The sequence below is a fragment of the Piliocolobus tephrosceles genome, chromosome 4 (assembly GCF_002776525.5).
Source record: "Piliocolobus tephrosceles isolate RC106 chromosome 4, ASM277652v3, whole genome shotgun sequence".
Taxonomy (NCBI): Eukaryota; Metazoa; Chordata; class Mammalia; order Primates; family Cercopithecidae; genus Piliocolobus; species Piliocolobus tephrosceles.
Genome location: NC_045437.1, coordinates 159,385,467 through 159,397,127, shown reverse-complemented (window position 1 = coordinate 159,397,127; position 11,661 = coordinate 159,385,467). Strand labels below are relative to the sequence as shown.

General features: G+C 38.6%; 2 pseudogenes; one reads left to right on the top strand and one right to left on the bottom strand.

The window, feature by feature from the left end:
- Positions 1-5,774: 5,774 nt before the first annotated feature.
- On the bottom strand, positions 5,775-6,595 carry LOC111527590 (annotated as a pseudogene).
- A 1,683-nt stretch (positions 6,596-8,278) lies between these two features.
- Positions 8,279-8,779, top strand: LOC111530720 (annotated as a pseudogene).
- The last annotated feature ends 2,882 nt before the right edge of the window (positions 8,780-11,661 follow it).

Genomic DNA, 11,661 nt, shown 5'->3' with positions numbered 1-11,661 from the left:
TTTGAGACGGAGTCTCGCTCTGTCGCCCAGGCTGGAGTACAGTGGCACGATCTCGGCTCACTGCAAGCTCCGTCTCCCAGGTTTACGCCATTCTCCTGCCTCAGCCTCCCAAGTAACTGGGACTACAGGCGCCTGCCACATCGCCCGGCTAGTTTTTTTTTTTTTTTTTGTATTTTTTTTAGTAGAGATGGGGTTTCACCGTGTTAGCCAGGATAGTCTCGATCTCCTGACCTCGTGATCTGCCCATCTCGGCCTCCCAAAGTGCTGGGATTACAGGCTTGAGCCACCGCGCCCGGCCAAAATTTCTTTTCTTTAAGGATGCTCAAAGTAGGTCCCCAATCTCTTCTGTCTCTAAAGGTTTCTGCTGACTAGTCCACTGCTAGCCTAATGGAATTCCATTTATAATTGACCTAATCTTTCTCTCTAGCTACCTTTAAGATTTTTTCTATTGCACTGACCTTGGTATGACTACATTTGGGAATGGTCATCTTGTATGGTATCTCATGGGTGTTCTGTGTTTTTCTTGAATTTGCATATTGACTTCTAGCAAGATTAGGGAAATTTTCATGGACTATATCCTCAAAAATGTTTTCCAAGTTGTTGGCACTCTCTCTGGGCTACAAATAAGTTGTAGATTTGGTCTCTTTACATAATGCCATATTTCTCAGAGGTTTTGTTCATGTTTAAAAAATTTTCTTTACCTTTGTCTGGCTGAGTTGATTTGAAGAACCTGTCTTTGAGCTCTGAGAGTTTTTCCTTGGCTTGTTTATCCTGCTGTTAATGTTTCTGACTGCATTATTAAATTCCTGCAGTGATTTTTTAGTTCCAGAAGTTCAGGTTGGTTCTTTCTTAAAATGGCCATTATGTCTTTCAGCTCTTGGATTATTTTACTAGATTCCTTGGATTCTTTGCACTGGGCTTCAACTTTCTCCTGGATCTTGATGAACATTCTTGCCATCTAGAGTCTGAATTATATACTTGACATTTCAGTTATTTCAATATGCTTAAGCACCATTGCTGAGGTCTATTGTGCTCATTTGAAGATAAGGTCTTGCATTCATTATTAATATTACCTAAGTTAGACAACTCAACCAACTCATAGAGCTCCTAGCTTTTCTGTCTACTTAGCCAGGATCGTTGCCATTGTTCATAAATATCCCCACCACACACAAAAATGCATGCATGCATGCATACACACTTACTTTGTCACTAATATCACATTATTTTAGAATAAAATTTCTATTATCAGACCCTAAAGATTTCCAAATAAGAAAACTAATATCTTATAACCCCTAAAATAATAAACAGTGTCACATTTAATAATTATTTTGAAACTTAAAAATAAGAATAATATATAACATTTATCTTTTGTTCTCTTTTGTTTTCACTTCTTTGTTCTCATGCCAATCTCACTTATTTTCTCAGATACTCCCTGCCTGTTTAGATTGATTATCATAAGACTGTATGTGTAGGCCAAAGTAATCAAAGAATTGGGTGGAAGTGGTCTTGTTTGTAAACATAAATTTGCTGCAGTTTTTCCCAATTGACACATTGTTTGACTAAAACAGCCAATCAATTTGGGTGAAACTGATTATTCAGTCACAGCATTGCTTTTTTACAAAGCATCAATTTATCTACCAGAAAACAAAAGCATTGTTACTTTTCACCCCAGAACTACACAGTCCCTAGAAAGTATGACTTCATCTTGAAGGCATGCCACTTCTGCAGCCTTAATGAGATCTGTGGAAATTGGAAATTGAAATGATGGGTATACAATCCTTCATAGGCAGCAGAAGGCAATTTTTCTGAACCTAAATCCTGTGATGTAGCCATTAATACTGAGTTTTTTTTTTTTTTTTCCCTCATGGAACATGGTTATATTTTCTATCTAGAGAAGTTTATATAATAAGAAACTCAAAATCAACATTTCTAAATGTTTCTATTGTGCCAAGAATTACTCCAAATACTTTATATTTATTAACTCATTTAGCCTTCACAGGAAACCTATGAGGCATCTATATATGAATATATGATTATTATCATCACTAGTCACATTTTATAAATAAAGAATTTATAAAAATGATCATCTAGCAAGTAATTTTAATGAGGGGTCAAAACCAGGCAGTCTGTCTTAAGTGTGTGTGTTTCATCACTATCTTATACCACTTATGAAGACAATAAGAACTAAAAGATTTATTGACATTTAAGTTTTTCTAAAGACTTCCTTTGCATTAACTTTTAATGTGTGCAATCAAATCAAAATTTCTAATAAGAACAATAATTATAACAGCAGCAACAACCAAACTCCACATCAGAAATAGCTGGTGATGTCATAAGAAAAGGAGAAAAGAAAAAAAAGATGCATGCCTAGATTGTGTATTGTAGTCTCTTTTCTTTAGGTCACAGCAAGAAAGATTAATATTTCTGTGCTTTGCATCACAAATTATACCACTTGACACATTACCATTTTTTTCTGATCATGATTTTGAAATAATGATTTTTAAAATTCATACAGTGAATAAATGCCATTTTGCTGATTAAAAAAGAAATGAAAAAGGAAAGCTACTTACTCTCCTTTACTGATTCTCTCATTGACTTAATATGTATTGAATACACACTCTTCTTTTTGTCTTACACTGTAGGTGCTGTCTTTATAGCTAAGAAAAAGATCCCTGTTATAATGGAGTTTGCATTCTAGTGGGAGAGGCAGATAGAAAAGAAGTAGATAGGCAATATAGTATAAGATAGTGATAAGTACTAGAAAGGAAAGAAAGCAGGACAAAGGGACAGTGAATCCAGGAGGGAGGACTCTGGGAAAATGACATTGAAGTAAAAACTCAAATTATGAGTAGTAACACATATAAATGTCTGAGCAGAAGAGCAAGCGTAAATGAATGCTCTGAGGTGGGGACTAATTTACCATGTCCAGAGCAGTTCAGAGAGCAGTGCAATGGCAGAAAAGTGAGGGAGGGGAGCAGTGGTAGATGTCGAGGTCATAGAGATAGGCAGGGACCAGATGGGTGGCAACTTGTGAGATATGATATAGATATGAATTTCATCCTATGTGTATCACTGAAGAGTTGCAATCAGGACCATGATTTGATTTGTTTTGAATATGGCTACTGTGTAAAGACAAAACTATAGCAGGCAGTGGCAAAGGGCAGAACAATCAGCAGGCCACTGCAGACCTCCGGGCTAGAGATGACGCTGTTTGCACAAGCGCGCTAGTAATGGAGGTGGGGAGAAGTGGAGATTCAGAGTCTATTTTAAGGTAGAGAAAACAGGACTTGCTTATGGATTAAAGGTGGAGTGGGAAGGAAAACAAAAGATCAATGATGATCCAACTGCTTCCTTCCATCTGTGTGGAAGAAAAAAGAAGAACTTGAATGAACAGCAAAACAGCCTGAATTCAGATTACAATTATTACAGAATTTTAAAATTAAGTAAATTTGGAGTATCATACTGTTTTCATTTCCCATGTTCCCATGAAGTTTTTATTTCCAAATGGGTTTTCAATAAGATTTCCATTGATTTCCTTCTTTACCATTCAATTATTTCGATTTATTCTGCTTGCATAAGAAGGAACCTCTGGGCAATTAAATCCACTAATATTAATTTTTCATTAGTCTATTTGGTTTTTTTCTGGCTAAAGTAATTTTTAAAACATTTGCAAACTGAACAATCTCAGTAATCTTTAATGCATTTTACTTCTAGTTTGTCTTTAGCAAGGTGCCTTGCATAATCAAATTGTCAAAAGGCTATTGTGTTTGGCTTGTTAATACTTATAACATTTTGAGTCATGTTGATTTACAGATCTTGATCTTCAAAAGAAATGCTCAAGTGGAGAAAAATACATAGTTTTTTATCAGTCAGAATAGTGAAATTCCTAAAGGGAGGAAAAATTAAGGAATATGATTGCCTTCAGCCCTGACCTCAGCAGTAAACTTGTGACTCACCTGTAATGGAAAGGTCATATAATATGGAATATGTGGCAGCTGAATGAATGTGTGGCAACAAGAACCTGAGGCTGTTCTCGTATCTACAATGTCCTATTTATTCTATGCCCAATGCTTGGAGCTTGACATTTTTAACTGTACAGCTGAGCTGAACTAAGAGGAGAAAGCCAAAAGAGCATTTTGGCTTAAGCATAAGGACTTTTGAAACAATTTCAGCAATCATCTCAAAGCATAGAAATGCTTCTAATATTAATGCAATCACATTCTCTTGCTATGGCCAACAGTCTCTGCATATTGAATGGGTTTTTACTGCTGGTCTCAAGTGAACCAGGGAATTATGCATTAGGTTCCTGTTCTTCAGACGAGAAAGTCTCCTCAGCTACTCCTCAAACTCTTCCTCTCTGCAGGTGAAAGTGCTAGATTGGATTTTCTAGGAAGTAAGATAGATTTTTCTAAGTGACTCAACCCTATAGCAACAAACAAGGCTGCTACAGCTTCACATGGTGCCTCAATACTCCTTTCAGCTGGTGATAACTACATTCTAAAACCAGATGAAGATTATTTACCTTAGTTTCCAACTGTTTGATCTGGAGTTTGGCCAATCACCCCTTGTCATCAGCTTTCCTCAAGCTTACTGACCTCACTGTAAGTCTCAAGTCTTTGCGGTGTTTGCTTTACCTGCCATGTTTTATAATTTCAGCCAAGATTGGCAAAAAAAAAAATATATATATATATTTATTAGGTAAGAATAAGGCTTCTAAACTGAATGAATTTTCCCCCAAAAATTTGTCTCAATTAAGGCTTTCTTGATGAAGAAAAACATAGTTCTATGGGTCTAAATTACTCAGAGACTGAAAGATCAGGATGGGAATAGGAGAAATGAACAAAGGGAAGCATGAAGAAAAGTAAAAGGAAGAGGAAGAACAAGCATAAAGGAATAAAGATGAAGTGGGGGAAGCTCCATGTACTGTGTGTGAATGTGTGTGGCATGGGTGAGTGCTCAGGGAAATTGGCACCAAAGAGTAAGTCATTTCTATTTTCTCAACATTTAAAATATAGTCTATATACCTGATGTGCACTTGAGTGGCATTAATTGATAGTGATTTACTGTATTAAAAGTACCATATTCACCATTATGCTTTCAATGCAGTTATAAAGTTGTACTGAATGACCTGTTCATTTGGATTCATTTATCTTCAAGAGGAGGAATGAAATAGAATAAAATATAAATAAATGTATTTTCACAATTGTCATTAATTATTTTAAACTGTGCAAAAATATTTTCCTTATGTCTCACTTTAGGAAAAATTCTAAATGAAAATTTAACCTCATATTAGAGAGGAAAAATGTTTTGTCATTTAAAAAATAATTCATATACTCTTTTTTTATATTATTCAGGCAATTTATTAAACATTACCTATGGAATATTATGATCTGTATTTTACATAAGTTAAAAAAAGATTTATTAATATTCATAACAACTGCTCCATGCAGGAGTACTAGAAGTCAACATTAAGCCCAACTCTATTTTCAGACCAACCATGCAACTTTAGATCAGAGGACACATGGGACTTTGCATCTTAATTCCTAAATTTACAGTCAAAGACATCTTCAGAAATAAGTATTACGAATTCAATCAGAATCTAAAATAAGTTCTTAAGGCAAATAGCTATAAAACAGAAGAATCCTTAGTTTCTCATCTTCTAAAAACAGCTTCACAACTCATTTGGACAATCAGCCTAACGGTAAACAGAAACTGCATTTCCCAAAGCCAGTCTTTTTGAGAAATGACTAAGCAGCACTTGTTGTTGAAGACAGCAATAAAGCCTCAACCTGACACTCAAGCTTTGGTACAGGATCAGTTTTCTGGCTTGGACTGGTTAGGAGTCACTTCACTCAGAATCTTCATTAGTGATTTTAAGCGAGTGTGCGTTAGCACTATCTTCTTTTTCAGCTCTGCAATCTTTTCTGATAGAGATACATTGTGAATATCCATCTCTGATGCATTTACTATGGCTTTTGTTTTTAAGAGATAGCATTTAATATCAGAACCTTGAGTGTCCATGGATTTTGGTATCTGGTGGGGTCCTCGAACCACGGATACTGAAGGATGACTGCATTTCCACACCATTTTGTCCCTGGAAAGGCAGAAGTGACCTCTCAAGGCAGCCAGGGCAGCATGGGTAGAATACAGATGGAAACCAATGGGAATCCCACAGGAACCACAGAATAAAAGGTTGTAAGTACTGCCTTTGAGTGAACCTTCGATGCCAACTAGGAAGGGCGCTTCCAAAACGACGTTATTTGTAACTCTGGAGAAGACCACGGCCCCAAGGGACCGCGACAGGTCCCAGGCGAGGTGCACCGAGTCGGCGAGCACTGCGTGGCACTGTGCGTGCGCACTGGAAAACAGCGCACCTCTCAGGCTGCAGCCAAGACGGCAGCTGCGAGATGGCGGCCGGCTCCTCAGCCCCCAGCCCTGCGGGGCCGAGCGGCGAGTACCCCTTCACCACCTGTGTATCCCACTCCATGGAGGTCGTAAAAGAAGCTTCGTCAATCGCCCTCTCAGTGCCATCACAAAAGTCACCCTGGGGCGGCGTTGCACAAGGCAAGCGATGCCGCCCCGGCTGAGCCGTCATCTTCTCTCAGCCAGCGCCTTATATACTCTTTTTAAAGTAGGATAGGAAATAAGATTCTCAACACATAATGTGACTTCTCAATTTTAAACTCATGTTTATCGAGGATATTTTGTTGGTCATGTTCTCTCTGAGCTCACTCTAAGCAATGCCCTTCAGTTTCACAACTTTAACTCTCACTTTGTAGTGGGTAATTTAAATTTCCTCTCCAGGCCCTCAGCTCTAAATATAAACCTAGAACTGCAGCATTCCTCCTACCTAAAAGTCATGTTTTAAATTTCTTCAATATTCATCTACTAGGCCGGGTAAGATAGCTCATGCCTGTAATCCCAGCACTTTGGGAGGCCGAGGCGGGCAGATCACGAGGTCAGGATATCGAGACCATCCTGGCTAACATGGTAAAACCCATTCCCTGCTAAAAATACAAAAACAAAATTAGCCAGGCGTGGTGGTGGGTGCCTGTAGTCCCAGCTACTCCAGAGGCTGAGGAAGGAGAATGGCGTGAACCCAGGAGGCGGAGCTTGCAGTGAGCCAAGACCTGCACTCCAGCTTGGCCAACAAAGTGAGACTCAGCCTCCAGAAAAAAGAACTAGACAATATGACAGCACCACCCTTCTGTTCAAAAATTAAACTTGTAATGAGTCATTATTATGAAAGATTGTTCAGTCTAAACTCCCCATTTGATTCATCAAGACTGTTCAAAGTTTTGGTCTCAGACTACCTTTGTAATTTCCTTCACCACTATCTTTCCTGTATATCATATTCCACACAATCTGAGGTTGCTATTTGTCATAGACATCTTGCAGTTTCTCCTTGTGTGCCTGATCATCTTTACTCCATAGGGCAGCCATGGACATGTGCCCTTCAGATCTCTTTAAGAAAACCTGCTATAGGGAGCAGAGTTAACTGAAAGCCTGCAGCAGCCAGTCCTGTGAATGCTGAGGCCACACTTTCCGTGGGTGACTCAGCATAGCAGAATCATGAGTGCTAGCCCATTTCTGCCCTGTGCAATATGTCTCAAATAGGCAACTTTGATTCATGGAACCCCCATCATCCTGCCTGAGACTTTCTGAGAACAATGCTATAGCCTAGAGCTCTTCCGATCTAATCCTTTCCTCTCTCCTTTCAAAAAGAACAGACATGCATCATGCTCTGAGGCTTTATCTACTCTTACACCTTCACCCTTTATTCTTCGTAAGTGTCTCCCCTAATAAACGTCTAGTACACATAGTCCCATTTTGGTGTCTGCTTCTCAAAAGACCTAAGCTGACAAACACTTTTTACCTCTGTATATCTACTTTTACTCATCCTGCAAGATTGAATTCAAATACAATTCATCAGTAATTCTCCAATTAATTATCTGAGAGCAGCTCTTTTTCTCCTCTGATACATCATATCCTTTAATTCCTTTTTTTATGGTATTTTATTCCTTTAAAAGTATATGAATATGGGCTGTTTGGACCCACAGTGGCAGTGGCTGCTGTGCACACCGACCTATGTGTGGTGGCAGCTGGGGAGCCCAAGGTTGTGCCTCTCCCGCAAGTGCTGACATAGGTGGGTTGTGAGTGGACAGTGGCCTCAGTGGCCGGCCAGCCAGCCAGGTTGAGGCTTTGGAGAACAGAGCAGAGCCTGGGCCCAGGCCTGAGCCAGGGCGGGATAGGTGCCCAACAGCCCCTGGCCCACCTGATGGGTAGGGCAGCAGCAGTGGCCTCATTAGATGAAGAGAGCTTTGCGCTGTATTTCACCTCTAATGCAGAATTTGATGCTGTGATTGCATATTTAGGGGATATTATCAAAGATGACAAGTTCTAGTTATTAGAGAAATTTTATGGACAAGTACTACTAAGAGTTTGCAGACATAGAAGAAAATAAACTCAACTTCATGCCTACTTTTAATGAATATATTTCTTTGGTAGGAAAGTATGTAGAACAGCTGCTGGAGAGGATTCCTGGATTTAACATGGTGGTTTTCACAGCAACATTACAACACCATAAGGATGAAGTGGCTGGTGACATATTCAACATGCCGCTCACATTTACAGATTTTTTCTGGCTTCTAAAGAAATATTTCTGGACCACAAAGCAGAGAAAGCAGACCAGGGACTGGACTTAAGCAGTGGTTTAGTGGTCACTTTGTCGTGCAAATCATCTTCTATGCCAACTTCCCAGAACGATCTGCTGCACTAAGTTTCTGCCTCCAGGCAATGAATGGGAGCATTCTGGATGTCACTGGTCCAACAGGCCAATAGGCTCAGCTAATTATGACAGAAGAATACATCTTAAATAGACTGACTGTGTTCTGCAACTCTTCATTCACATTAAGTATTGATGGGTCAAAACCAAAATGATCTCACACTCCTAGACCTGTTTCTCCTGAAACACTTTTCTGTATTTTACAACCTTAGTACTCTTCCCCAAGTACTCAGTAACCCTAGTATTCCTCCCCTCCCCAACTAGACACCTCTTTCAGGTGCTCTGAGTCAGATTCCTCTAGAGCAAGCCCATGTCAAGCATTCCACCTAGGGGGACCCCTCCCCCAGTATATGTGTTGGTATGTCAACAGTGTGGAATACTCCACCATCACGAACACTTCTTGTCCCAGCAGGCTCTGCATGAATCTCTTTGTGCACTCACAGCTCTTTTTTACATGGGTCAGAGTTTCAGTCCTTCAGCCTCAATGGGGCTTTTGAGTATTTGGTAGTATTTATCTAGGGTGTTCCTCAAGCCAGCTGCCTGCCTTGAGGTTTCCGAATCTCCCATGTTCACAGCTTGTCTTGGCTGTAGGCATCAACAGAAACAGTGAAACTGTATCAGGACTGTTTCTGGAAGTCTTTTTGAACCACTATTTTTGAAAAAAATATAGATGAATATGCAGGCTAACATAGTAAATATGATCATGAAATTTCCATGATTACCCACTTACAGATCAAAGTATCCTATGCTGTGTGCTTTTTAGTTGTTAGTGCTATGAAGACAAAAATGCTTTCTATATTGGTGTTCAATTATATCTTACTGAGCACCAATGAATGTATACTGTGTGCTGGAAGTAGACCAAAAGATATTCTATTATTATAGCATATTCAGTGTATTTATGCATGATTGCAGAAAATGTTTTCCATATAAACCAGTTTGTTAGATTTTCTGCTGGGGTAGGTAGGGACTCTGTGATTTCTTCTTACTGTCAAAATCTTTCCTATCAAGATGTTGTTTCACTAGCCTCGCTGAACATGAGTAGGAGATAGTAAACAGCTTTACTGGTCATCTGTCTGCTTTGGTTTAGTACAATGTTTGGTAGAATATTATTTACCAGAAATCACGTATGTCACATCTGTATAAGAAGAAGAAACGTAGCAGTTTAAGTCCCAATGTGTAACTTTGATTTTTTTTAAGTAAAAATAGAAATCTGTATTGAATTTGGATGTTCTGGTTTTAAAGGATTAGTTACAAGCTATGTATTTTTCTGTACTGATGTGTTGCTTATTTATACTTTGATACCATGAGTAGAAAAAATTATGAATATGTTTTATGTTGAATACTAACATAAAATAAACCATTGTCTGCAATCATTTAAAGACAATTATCCTTATCAAAAGAGGGTAAACATATAGGCCAAGATTTGAAAAATGATTGGTGAGCTTAACTTGAAAAACCTGGGTAAGCATAAAACTAATTTGAATATCATAATGATTCCTTTATGTCCAACAGTCTCCTGAATGATACGTAGTAGTATGATTACCCATAAAATATCTTTAGTCTTCAAGGAAAATTGACATTCCAGGAATTAGTAACAAATCAATCCTGTAGATTCCCATTCTCCTTGCTCATCAATGTAGTCATGGAAGTACATGTACTCTACTTTGAGATTAATAGTAGAGGACTATCATCTTTTTGGATACCAAGATTCATATGAGGATCTTCTTCTCTTCATCGTTGTATCTTTCTTTCCCCTCCCTCCCTTTCTTTCTTTCCTACTGCAGCCTATCACTCTACCCTTGTCTCCTTTTCCTTCCTCCATTCCTATATTTTACTTCTTTCATCACTTTAACATAAAATGTAACACAGCATACAAAGAACTCTAACAGGAAAATGACTAGGTACCATCAGAAGACAGGAGATTATTTCTGAAGACAGGATTGAGGAGGTACATCATGAGTTCTGTCTTTAAGAAAGATTAAGGGCCAGGCGCAGTAGCTCACACCTGTAATCCCAACACTTTGGGAGGCCAAGGCGGGCAGATTACCTGAGGTTGGGAGTTCGAGACCAGCCTGACCAACATGGTGAAAACCCATCTCTACTAAAAAAAAATAAAAATAAAAATACAAAATTAGCTGAATGTGGTGGTGCATGCCTGTAATCCCAGGTACTCAGGAGGCTGAGGCAGGAGAATCACTTGAACCCGAGAGGCAGAGGTTGCAGTGAGCCAAGATTGTGCCATTACACTCCAGCCTGGGCAAGAAGAGTGAAACTCTGTCTCAGGAGAAAAGAAGGAAGGAAGGAAGGAAGGAAGGAAGGGAGGGAGGGAGGGAAAGAAAAATTTCTAGGCAAAATTAACAACATTTGCACTAATAGAAATAAAGGGACATATTACTTACTGGTACTGGTGAAGATTTTATATGTATTAATAGATACTACTAAATCTGCACAGATAATATAATACAGAGATAATAAAGTTTATATTGCAAAGAATAGGGAAATACATCTGTTATGTCATAATAGTACAGTTGAAAGTTTTCCTGATGGTAATCCTGAACTGATGGAGGTTTTAGGCTGGAGACAAATAATAAGATTTAGATTTAGGAAAGATAATTTTGCTGGTGGTTCAATGGTGGACTAGGGGAGAGCGCTTGAGTAATACCTGGCATAATACAGATAGTGTACCAATATATATTTTCATACATAACTACATTTGCAAATAAATAGACATGAAGTCTACTCATACAGGAATTTATTGACATCCACTGAAATGCTTAGCACTGAAGCATTCTCAAATTATTACAAAATATTTACTTGGATATTACCTTAGCTTGGAAATTAGTTCATACATTCAAATAATTACTAAGTCATATGAA